This window comes from Dermacentor silvarum, chromosome 2, assembly GCF_013339745.2.
Source record: "Dermacentor silvarum isolate Dsil-2018 chromosome 2, BIME_Dsil_1.4, whole genome shotgun sequence".
NCBI lineage: Eukaryota > Metazoa > Arthropoda > Arachnida > Ixodida > Ixodidae > Dermacentor > Dermacentor silvarum.
The window spans coordinates 109841517-109853802 of record NC_051155.1 but is presented as its reverse complement, the minus strand read 5'-3'; positions in this window follow the sequence as shown (position 1 = coordinate 109853802).

Sequence of the window (12286 nt, the reverse complement as noted above, 5' to 3'; positions counted from 1 at the left end):
TGCGCTATATATATATATATATATATATATATATATATATATATATATATATATATATAGACTCTCGCCGATGTTCCGGAGTGGGTGCGCTCTCTTTGGAAGTTAGCGATACAACAATGGCGGATGAGTGAATTTTTTTTTATCCTCGAGGACAACCATGCATCGCCAAACGCCGGTAAGCGCGGGTGTCTTTATGCGTAAGCAACCCGTGAAATTGGCCACGCACATTTATTTCATTCCTTAAAATATAATTCACTATTTTTGCAGCCAGCTATTGCACTCGTCTTCCCTCTACCGTTCCACATTTTGCACCACGAATAGAGTGCAGTGCACAAGAAAACACCCAGTCTCATTTCTGACTGCTGGTCGCAGAGCAGCACGGCAGAAGCAGTAGTGTTTTCATAATCCTGAGCTTTCCCTGAGGCAACCTAAGGTACGCAACTGCAAGCGCCACATAATTCTTCCAAAGGAAATTGCTCCACCAAAATGATAGATGTGCGGAAACCAACTTGTCTTTGACAAATACGAAAATTTCATTTAGGGAAAACAGTCGCTGTTATACTAATATAGACGTGCTACGCTCAACGTTATCTGTACCCCAGGAAGCTCGGTACGACAATCCGCGTCAATGCCGCTGACGGTTGTTGCAGCGAAGCGGGTTCTGGTGATATGTACACAGTGACGAGCCACGCTGGTCACAAAGAAGTATATTGCTACTTCACGAAATATATCTTACCTGACAATTTTTCAATGTACTAACACCTAAACTCGGCTGCTCAAAGTGCTGGTATAATCAAAAACTGGAACGATCGGGGAGGCTGAGTAAGCATATGCGGTGACTGACAACCGTGCACGACATGAGCCTTCAAAAAGATTTCAAAGCATCTTGAAATGTGAACGGAACGCGGATGGAGTGCAATCAAAGCATTGGAAGGACATGGACGTAGTGGCAATCAGACATGCAGTGCTCTATATTTCGCGACAGCCTCCTAAATTAGGGATAGTATTCAATGACCCGAAATCGTCTGCACAGCTACTCGAAATCGTAATGAAAGAAACTTTCTAAAGAGTAGGTAGTGGCTCTTCAAACTGCCAACTTTACAATATAGCAAAAGAGAACAGCCACTATATTACATTTCAATATATTCCCGGTCACTGTGGTACATGTTGCAACGAACTGGCCGATACTGAAGTAAAGAAGGCACTTGACGACTCAGAGCCCCTGCTTGCAATTCCGTTTTCAATAGCACACGCAAACTGCCTTCGCTCAAGCATAAACGAAACGTAACAGAAAAGCACTGCGACCGTTCTAAAACTCAACACAGGTGACTCCAGAGATCGGATCCTTACATAAAAAGTCGCAGTTTCCCTCGAAAGGCGAAGCATAAAGTGCGGTAGCAAATTTACTGGTAGAGTATACGGAGTAAGGATAGTAGTTTTATCGGCTGCATAAACTTGGACACATCCGCTTACTATCTGAATAACAAGCATGGTGTAGCGCGCACAAGCAAACATGAATAGATCACACTCAATGACCGCAGACAAGCACTTTCAAAACGCTGGCATGAGCAAGCGCGATTGGAGCAGCGACCGACAGTTCGTGCGGTCTATCGCTTCAACGGACACTGATCTGCAAAAGCACAGCGCATACTAAGGTCAAAACCGTGTGGAGATCGCTTTCAACATACGGTGCGCGCGACAGCCCTCAGCCGTGCAAAGTAGAAGTACGCAATGGCTTGCAGAGTAGAAACCGCGTTCCCTCCCTCTCGCGCTAGCCTTCCCGCTTTCCTCCTTTCGCTTGGAAGATTGAGTCGCCTGTTTTCCTTGCGCCCGGTCGCAAGATACGCATTAAGTTCCGCAGCTAAACGTCGCCTCCCCTCCCTCCCTCCCATTCCCCCACGGCCTTTCGCATGCCGGGAGACGTCGCTTTTGCTCTCCGTTGCGCGTTCGCTCTCCGTGAAAGCGCGCGTCCCTCACGCGCTTTCACTGGCACATACAGCATAGGGCGTGCGGCGACCGTTTTATCACCGCTGGGTTTTATAGGGAACCTCACGGCTATGACGACGGCATCGACGGCGACGGCAGGAATGCGCTTGATGTGTCAATATAATTGCTATCGCAATAAATTTTAGGCTACCACGATATATTCCCTGCAGCTTCGTCAGTCTTTTGCACAGGATTAGACTGTGGGTGGCATTTACGCGTAGATATGTGCACCTAATACGACGCACCGAGTCTCCAGACTGTCGGCTGTGCCAAGTCCAGGTCACTACAGATGTGATCTGTAAATGCCTTCAGCGCGTGGAAGAGCGCTACGTTGTTCAGCTCTTTTCTGTCCTCCGACAGCCAACCGTTGTCGGAGGAGAGTATTTTAGGCCCTTGGCAAAATGTTAAATCTCGTTCTGGGGTCATTAGAGCTTTAGTTGATTTTCTAAAAAAATTGAAAGAGGAGAAGGAAGAGAGAAGTTCACAGTTCACACCTTGCACATTTACAGTCAAGCGTTCATTGCTAAGTTTCGTCACAGGCGGTCATGCAGGCTTGTGCACTTCAAAAAGCGCAGCAGCGCCCTGTAGCCCTGTACATAGAAGACGCACGAGGCCACGGGCCCAAGATCTTCTCCTCCGTAAAAGGCCTGTCGTCTAAGTGCCCCAAAGCAGTCCGAAGGGCAGTCCTCTCTTCTCCGTATCTAGGGCAGTCACATAAGAGATGTCTGGTGGTTTCCTCAACACCACATGTGCTGCAGTTGGCACTGTCCGCCATTCCAATTAGGAATGAATAGGAGTTCGTAAAAGAAACTCCTAATCGCAGGCGGCACAGTAAGGTTTCTTCATGTCGTTTAAAACCGGGTAAAAGTCGTAATTGCATCTGTGGGTCCATGGCATATAGGCGCCGGTTGGTAAACTCTGGTGTATGCCATTTTCTTAGAGTTATAGTATGGGCACGACTGCTGAGGGGCCGCGCTGCATCCGTTCTTGACAATGGTATTGGGATTCTTTCATATTCGTCATGTGCTTCACGGGCAGCTTTGTCGGCACATTCATTGCCAGTGATGTTGCAGTGCCCAGGTAGCCACTGAAATACAATGTCGTCGCCCCTGACCACCGCTTGATGGTAGCGTACTCGTATCTCTGCTACCAATGCAGGGTAGCCTACCGGGCTCAGCCTGGTTAACCTCCCTGCCTTTCCCTTATGACTTTTCTCTCTCTCTCTCCTAAAAAATGGTATAACATCATTGCACGATTACTGTCCAATGTACTGCATTTAGCATTGAAGCGATATAACGACACAATGCATTGCCGTGGCACAACAAATGATTCATGACGCGTGTACCGCAACGGGACTCCTTTCTCGCGCTACGATGATGATGATGACGATTTTTTGACATCGCCTTTGAAACGTAGCGGTGACAAATAGTCAACTAACGCCCTTGATTCAGTCAGATATAATGTACATGTTTTTCATTGTAGCATTTGCGTATACATCTTCATAGTATTTTTTTCCACTCAAAACATCTCTATCCGCCTTGTATCGCTACCTATACCTTTAATGGTTGCGATCGTATCAATTTGTTCTCGGCTTTTTTTTTTCACCAATACCACCAATACTACAACGGCTCTTGCTTATCTCGACTGCTGAATGGTCGATGCATCCGTACACCTAAAATCCAAGCACTTCCGGAAAATGACGTTACCTCCGGGTATCCCTCGTTGTATCGCTCTACATTCCATTAGGATGTGCTGAGTGATCTGATTTTTCCTGCAGCATACACATGCCTCATCCTGCGGCGAGTATTTGCTCTGCTATGTTTTTGCCCTTATACAGCCAGCTCAAGCCTCAAATAGCAAGACGCTGCCGTTTGCGTTATTGTACCGGTTTTCCCTTCTAATTTCTTTCCAGCCATTCTTGTAAGTATCCATGGTGTTATTTGTTTCCATTCTTTGCATCCAATTCGTTATCTCTGTTTCTATCACTTTCTTTCTGTTCACTCTGGTTATCTACTTACACTTTCAATTGCGCTGTACTGGGTTGCCACATTTCTTGACCTCTTCCTTTATTCTATGTTTGTGCTTTTCAATTAAAGATATTTGTGTACTTTCATCATCATCATCAGCCTATATTTTATGTCCACTGCAGGACGAAGGCCTCTCCCTGCGATCTCCAATTACCCCTGTCTTGCGCTTGCGTATTCCAACTGGCGCCTGCAAATTTCCTAACTTCATCCTCCCATCTGGTTTTCTGCCGACCTCGACTGCGCTTCCCTTCTCTTAGTATCCATTCTGTAACCCTAGTGGTCCACCGGTTATCCATCCTACGCATTACATGGCCTGCCCAGCTCCATTTCTTCCGCTTAATGTCAACTAGAATATCGGCTATCCCCGTTTGTTCTCTGATCCACACTACTCTCTTCCTGTCTCTTAACGTTACTCCAAATATGTTTCGTTTCATCGCTCTTTGTGCGGTCCTTAACTTGTTCTCGAGCTTCTTTGTTAACCTCCAAGTTTCTGTCCCATATGTTAGCACCGGTAGAATGCAATGATTGTACACTTTTCTTTTCAACGACAGTGGTAAGCTTCCAGTCAGGATTTGGTAATGCCTGCCGTATCCACTCCAACCCAATTTTATTCTTCTGTAAATTTCTCTCTCGTGATCAGGGTCCCCTGTGAGTAATTGACCTAGATAAACGTACTCCTTTACAGACTCTAGAGGCTGACTGGCGATCTTGAATTCTTGTTCTCTTGCCAGGCTATTGAACATTATCTTTGTCTTCTGCATATTCATCTTCAACCCAATTCTAACACTTTCTCGATTAAGGTCATCAATCATTGCTTGTAATTCGTCTCCATTGTTGCTGAATAGGACAATGTCATCTGCAAACCGAAGGTTGCTGAGATATTCGCCGTTGATCCTCACTCCTAAGCCTTCCCAGTCTAAGAGCTTGAATACTTCTAAGCATGTAGTGAATAGCATTGGAGAGATTGTGTCTCCCTGCCTGACCCCTTTCTTGATAGGTAACTTTCTACTTTCTTGTGGAGAACCAAGGTAGCTGTGCGAATCCTTGTAGATGTTTCCTAAGATATTCACGTATGTCTCCTGTACTCCTTGATTACGCAATGCCTCTATGACTGCTGGTATCTCTACTGAATCAAATGCCTTTTCATAATCTATGAAAGCCATGTAGAGAGGTTGATTGTACTCCGCAGATTTCTCGATTACCTGATTTATGACATGGATATGATCCATCGTAGAATATCCCTTCCTGAAGCCAGCCTGTTCTCTTGGTTGGCTGAAGTCAAGTGTTGCCCTGATTCTATTGGAAATTATCTTGGTGAATATTTTATACAATACTGAAAGCAAGCTAATGGGTCTATAATTCTTCAGTTCTTTAACGTCTTCCTTATGGATTAGTATAATGTTGGCGTTCTTCCAGCTCTCTGGTACACATGAACTTGTGAGGCATTGCGTATAAAGGGCCGCAAGCTTTTCAAGCATGATATCTCCTGCATCTTTGATTAAATCTACTGTTATGTCATCTTCTCCAGCAGCTTTTCCCCTGGTCATGTCTTTCAAGGCCCTTCTAACTTCAGCGCTAGTTATAGAACGAGCCTCTGTATCCGGTTCATCACTATTTTGAATGAAAGTAGCTTGGCTGTTTTGGGCACTGTACAGGTCAGTATAGAATTCGTCCGTTGCTTTTACTATGTCATCGAAGTTGCTGATGATATTACCATGCTTATCTTTCAGTGCATACATCTTGCCTTGTCCTATGCCAAACTTTCTTCTTACTGATTTAATGCTGCGTCCATATTTTACGGATTCCTCAATCTTTCCCACGTTATAATTTTGAATATCCCTTACTTTTTTCTTGTTGATTAGTTTTGACAGTTCAGCGAATTCTATCTGATCTCTTGAGTTGGACATTTTCATCTTCTGCCGTTTCTTTATTAGGTCCTTTGTTTCTTGGGAGAGATTACTTACTGGTTGCCATGGTGCCCTACTTCCCACTTCAATTGCTGCTTCTGAGATCAACCTAGTTACGGTTTCATTAATTACCTCTATGTTATCTTTATCTTGCTTTTCTAAAGCTGCATATTTGTTTGCAAGCACCAGCCTGAATTGGTATGCTTTTACCCTTACTGCCTCTAGGTTCGCCTGTTTCCTCTTGACTAATTTCACTCTCTCTCTCGGCAAATTGAGAGAAATCCTAGACCTCACTAACCTATGGTCACTGCACTTAACCTTACCTAACACTTCTACATCCTGCACTATGCTTGGATCAGCAGAGAGTATGAAATCTATTTCATTCCTTGTTTCTCCATTAGGGCTTTTCCAGGTCCACTTCCTGTTGCGGTGCTTCCTGAAGAAGGTATTCATTATTCGGACACTATTCCTTTCCGCGAATTCTACCAACATCTCTCCTCTTGCATTCCTAGAATCAATGCCGTAGTTGCCAATTGCTTGCTCACCAAGCTGCTTTTTCCCCACTTTTGCATTCAAGTCGCCCATGACTAAAATATACTGAGTTTGCACCTTTCTCATTGCTAGTTCAACATCTTCATAAAACTGTTCTATTTCTTCATCATCGTGACTAGAGGTTGGGGCATAGGCTTGTACTACCTTCATTTTGTACCTCCTATTCAGCTTTATTACGACGACTGCTACCCTCTCATTAATGCTGTAGAATTCATCAATGTTGCCCGCTATGTCGTTATGCACTAGAAATCCTACCCCGGATTCTTTCTTATCTGGAAGACCTTTGTAGCAGAGGACGTGGCCGTTAGTCAGCACTGTGTAAGCCTCACCAGTTCTTCTAACCTCACTAAGGCCAATAATATCCCAGGCAATGCCTGATAACTCCTAATATAGCCCTGCTAAGCTAACCAGCGTGTTGAACGTTGTCAGGTTCTGATTCTATAACGTACACCATAACATGCTGCATAGGTGCTTGCGTTGAGCGCATATAATTATATTTATGGCGAGAAACGCTATTCAAAACTGTCGGTTCTCTAACTTGTGCAGTAAGCCCATGTTTATAGTATTCCCGCCATCACAAGAGTCATGGTATGGTCGTGAGTTGTCGCGACAGTGCAGTTCATTGTAATCCACAGAGCCGGCAACTAAGGAATACGTGACGAAGTATGGCCGATGAGTAATTGCTAAGATTAGTATTCAGGAAACAGTGACTACGAAAAACGGATGGCGCCTATACCACTGCAAATCACGGATGCCGGGCGGTGACTCCCATCAATTGCTCGATACTTCGCACATCACAGAAATTCAACTGGTTTCACCAACTCCCGCTTATATTCTCTCTACTCTTCATGGTGAGTTCGCACTGCCACTTGGACTCTATTTTTTCCCTTTTTGTCTCCCGCTCCTTTCCCATTGTGCTTAGACGTCCATCCACCGTTGCATGGTCGTCCTTTTCTTAATGAATCAATTCATTCATTCATTCCTGAATTGCTGGAGAAAAAAAAGCGTTTCTTCAGCTCCATCATCACCCTCCCTCTCACCTGGACTCTCCCACTGCAAAACAATGTTGCTGTGTTGCCTATGGCTGGGCTATACAATTTCCTAGGTATAGCCACTGCGCGGCGTGCAACTTTTGGTGGGTGACGAGGCTGTCGAGTACCTTCTGCACGTGCCACTTCTACACTCAACGCTCTGTTCCGTGAGCTACTATTAGCAGATTCGACGGCTAGACAGCTTTCCGAAGAAAAAATCCTGGGAACTTGGCCTAAGTACTATTGGTTGCACAAGGCCACAAAAGACCAACTGTGCTGCTTGAAAGCGAGTGCACTGTGTATACGAATACTTTTGACTGAAAGCAGTCATTCCTCTGCCGAGTGTGCTCACTCTCGCTACCTCTTCATTCTTTTTCTTTTCTTTCTTTTTCCTTATCTTTCTGTTCTTCCTTTAATTCGTAGCATTAGGAGTGTCAAAGGGGAAATGAGTGTATGTGTGTGAAGTAATGCAAGCTGCTAATGTGGGAGAGGTAGAGAGGGGATGGGACAGCTTAGAAAAGCGTGATTATATGTATGTATGCATATAATGTATGTGTGTATGTATGTATGCATATAATGCATGTATGTATGAATATGTATGTTCCGATTCCATGGCGCGCGTTGATGTAGCGGCCACTCCTCAGACAGATGACAGACGGCGACAACACTATAAAAACTTTAGATTTAATGTGCGTCAACCACCGCAAACACACGGTGCTGCCACAATGATGCAACGCCGGTGAGACAGACAGCGAAAAAGAGTGTGAGAGAAGGGAACGCGGAATTCTGGGCCTACAACGTTGCTCGGCTAGAAGAGCGAAACCAAAACTTGTAACACAAACCGAAATTGCGGCGGTGTTAACACGTGTTTCCGACACAGTGTGTGTGTGTGTGTGTGTGTGTGTGTGTGTGTGTGTGTGTGTGTGTGTGTGTGTGTGTGTATGTATGTATGTATGTATGTATGTATGTATGTATGTATGTATGTATGTAGTATGTATGTATGTATGTATGTATGTATGTATGTATGTATGTATGTATGTATGTATGTATGTATGTATGCACCAACTTGAACCACCTTCAAGTCAATATCAGCTTGCAAAGGAGAATAATCCCACATGGAACGTTTTCAAGCGAAGAGGATTTTAATTATCCTGAGTGAGTGACATAACTTTATTTTAAATCCGGCGATTGGGAGGCCCGGGCCTGGGGCCGCCTAGATGGCCACTGGGAGCTGTTGCTCCCGCACGGCATCCATGGCTCGCTGGACGGCCCAAAGTTGGTCTTGGAGTTCTGAGCTGAGCAGCGTGGCCGACCACCGCGCCCGTAGATTTTCCGGGGAGACTGCCATTTTTTCTTGATATATTGTGCGTCCCCACAACATGTGTTGAAGGGTGGCTCTAGCAGACTTGCATAGCTTGCATATATCGCTGGCGTATATCTCGGGGTAGAAAGTCTTTAACTGCACGGGACTCACATAGGTTTCTGTTTGTAATCGCCTCCAAGCAATGGACTCAGTTCTGTTCAGTTTAGTGTGAGGCGGTGGGAATATTCGCCTCTGATTTTGATAGAATTTTGTAATATCGCTAAATCTTGTTAATCTGTCTTTTTCTCTCCAGATCTCCTCCTCCGCGTTTCCCTGACCAATGGAAGTCACTCCTTGCTCAGCTCGGCGAGTAAGACCTCGAGCTTCGCGGTGTGCTACCTCGTTGGGGTTGATTGCGTGAATTGCTGGAGTCGTATGCGCTGGGAACCAGAGCAATTGCCTGCCGTTCTTCTCTGCGTTAGAGAATTTTGCTTTGTTGACTATGATGATGTGCCACGCCTCAGGAGAGATCCTACCCTTAGCATAGTTTCTAATGGCCGCCTGAGAATCACTAATCATGTATTGAGCATTTGTGGAGACCAATGCTAGTGCAATGGCTACCTCCTCTGCTGTCTCGGAATGTTTGGTATTAACTGACACGCTTGTAAGGGGTTTTTGGGTGTGATCTACGACTACTGCCACGTAGCTATTTCTGTGTGTGTATTCAGCCGCGTCTACGAAGGCTGCTCTGTCGTCTGAGCCATAGCTTCGGATCATTTTCTCTGCTCTACTCGTGCGTCTGCCCTTGTTGTAAACTGGATGCATGTTCTTGGGTATATTATTGCGATAGCAATTATATGGACACTCAAAAGCAGATTTCTGCCGTCGGCGTCGCCGTCGCCGTGAGGTTCCGTATGACGTCATTTGGAGAAGAAATCGTCGCCGATGATGATGATGATGATGATAAGTGGTTCTTGAGGGAAAGGGAAAGGTTGGCGCTATCTTCTGCAGCCCTTGAGGGAGCACGGCTCAGCGCCAGTTCGTCGCCGCGCGCCGAACGCTGTATGTGCGAGTGAAAGGGCGCGAGGGACGCGCGCTTTCACGGGGAGTGAACGCACGGCGGAGAACAAACGCCCGTTCTGCTCTGTGCTCCCTTAAGGGCTGCAGAAGTAGGCGTCTCTTTCCTCCTCTACAATCACCATGTATGTAGAGCAAACGCGCCTTCTTCCAACGAGCGAGAGGCCGTGGGGGAGGGGGAGGGAAGGGAGGCGACGTTTAGCTGCGGCACGCAGTGCCTATTTATATCAGAGGCTCCGGCAACAGTCACCAACGCCGCACGCATTTTGAGCGAACGCGGGCAAAACGCCGATGGCGTCGACAACAGTTCTGCGTGTTGTTGCTACCAAAGCCGCTCACCTTACTTCGTATGACATTGCTGTGTTGCTATCGCATTCATTGCTTCGCCCTTAGGGCGAAACTGTGACATTTTTTGTTACTAGGAGTTTGTCCCGAATTTCTCTCGTTATCGTCGTCTTTTCCCCGTATTGATTGTGGTAATTCATTCCTAGCTTGCGTAGTATATGCCGTCCTGTTTTGGTTTTGGTTAGTCGTTCCACCTGGGATGTTTGTTGCGCTTCTATGAGTTCCTCCAGTGTGTTGTGGAGTCCCAACTTAAGGAATAGATCTGTGCTTGTACTGATTGGAATCCCTAGTGCTAGTTTGTATGCCTTTTTTATGAGGATGTTAATTTTGGTCTTTTCAGCTGCAAACCAATTGTGGAAGGCTGCTATGTATGTGATCTGACTGATTATGAATGATTGTATAAGCCGTATGATACTTTCTTCCTTCATACCCTGGTGCTTGTTAGTAATTCGTTTGATTAATCTCATGGTGTTCGTTACCTTTGTGTCTAACTTCCTTATGGTTTCCCCGTTTGTACCTTTGTTCTCGATTATTAGACCCAGTACCTTGAGCTGATTTACTATTGGGATATTCCGCCCGTTCTTGGTGTGTAGCTTGATTTCCTCATGAGCCTTGTTTCTGTCGTATCCTTTGGGAGGCCTGCCCCTAAGTGTCCTAAGGATATTTTTATTAAACTTTCCTTCCATGCCATCAGGTGAAAGCTGACTAATAAGCATTAAAATTTTCTTTATTCTTGATACCTTCTGTTAATGTCCGGGTTGCTGTCCTTTACAACCTCATAGATCATAAAGTCAGTTACGAATAATAGGTTATTTCGTTAAATCAGTAAACGCACAGGGAACAAAAGCCCTAGTTCTTTTCACAGTCATCCTTCACTCAAGCGTAGCATGTCCATATTGACACATTGTAGGGATGTGAAGAACAAGGCATTTTCAAAAGAGTGAGTCACGAATTATTCGGCGAGCTTGCGTTGAAAAGAAAAACACTCAAAGAGCGCGAAGAACAGCGATGGCTGCGCGCGAAGTCCTCCTTCGTCGCAATCTGATCTACGGATCATCGGTTCATCACACTTGAATGCTCGTACATTGCAGCGCAATCGCTGGCGCTCAAACGTGATCGCGAATGCACGCCAGTATTCGCTTCACGCGCACAATCTGCTTAGATAACGCTCTTTCGCTATTGAATCCGTGGCAACATTATGGATGTTTAAAATACATGCAGGCGAGTCTTAAGCTAAGCGATAATTCTGAAACAGTGGATAGACGCCAAAGAGAGATTACCCAAAAAAAGAATTAATATTGCACAGTTGCTTTTAATATTCGCTGAAACATAGTGCACGTGGTAAAAGGGCCCCCAAGACTGCACAGCGGCGCCGACATACCAAAAATTTAAAAGTTAGACACTTCCCAATTGCTGGTATTCGTTTTGCCAGCATTTCGTGTGTCAGCGTAGCCCCGTAGCAGTGTTATACGGAATGGCGTTCCAAGGAACGGCGTTCCTCGAACTATAGTTTCTTTTGGGAGGAACGGAGGAACGCCACCGTTCCGTTAAAGGTCGGTTGAACTGTAACGATAACTCGTTAGGTTTAGGATGGAATGGCAGAGGGGACGGTGTTCCTTTTGTAAACGTTCCACGGCACTGAAAAGATGCACGCACGGACGCAGCACATCATGCAGGGCAGATGGGCGACCACGTGAGGCGCAAGGAACTACCGCTTGCCTGTCATGTGGCTATCGTACATTTTATTATTGCGATAGCAATTATATGGACACTCAAAAGCAGATTTCTGCCGTCGCCGTCGCCGTCGCCGTGAGGTTCCGTATGACGTCAATGGAGATGAAATCGTCGCCGCGCGCCGAACGCTGTATGTGCGAGTGAAAGGGCGCGAGGGACGCGCGCTTTCACGGGGAGTGAACGCACGGCGGAGAACAAACGCGCGTTCTGCTCTGTGCTCCCTTAAGGGCTGCAGAAGTAGGCGTCTCTTTCCTCCTCTACAATCACCATATATGTAGAGCAAACGTGCCTTCTTCCGACGCACGAAAGGCCGTGGGGGGGGAG